This window comes from Cimex lectularius, unplaced genomic scaffold (assembly GCF_000648675.2).
Source record: "Cimex lectularius strain Harlan isolate CLEC.00 unplaced genomic scaffold, Clec_2.1 scaffold212, whole genome shotgun sequence".
Taxonomy (NCBI): Eukaryota; Metazoa; Arthropoda; class Insecta; order Hemiptera; family Cimicidae; genus Cimex; species Cimex lectularius.
The window spans coordinates 7,274-7,685 of NW_019392965.1; the positions used below are offsets into that span (position 1 = coordinate 7,274).

General features: G+C 43.0%; 1 non-coding gene across 1 annotated transcript; it reads left to right on the plus strand.

Moving 5' to 3' along the window:
* Positions 1–339: 339 nt before the first annotated feature.
* Positions 340–412, plus strand: Trnay-aua. The gene has a single exon. It is a non-coding gene; the product is annotated as a tRNA-Tyr (tRNA).

Sequence of the window (412 nt, forward strand, 5' to 3'; positions counted from 1 at the left end):
CGGTCTGGTGTGAAGTAGGTTTCAGAAAAACATTTTCTTTATCGTGCCAACGTTTCGATCTTTATTGAGATCATCTTCAAAGCTCAAAGTGTTGGTCTTCTGTGTAATTGTGCCATTCTTGCGTGTCGTGTTGAGAGAATCTTTCAAATGTCGTATAATCGGATTGGATTCTCGGCGACAAATGAAATGGCCACGGACAGCTTTAGTGAAGTGTACTTCAGTTTAATTCATTAAATTCACTAATTTCGTGGTCCGCTTGACCAATTGAAAAATGGCAAAAAGGAGGGAAAATTTAAGAGGTGGGGTTGATATGGGAAGTTAGTGTCCGAGAGGATCGAAGTCACGATAGCTCAAGTGGTAGAGCAGCGGCGTATAAAGCCGAACATCGTGGGTTCGAATCCCGCTCGTGCCA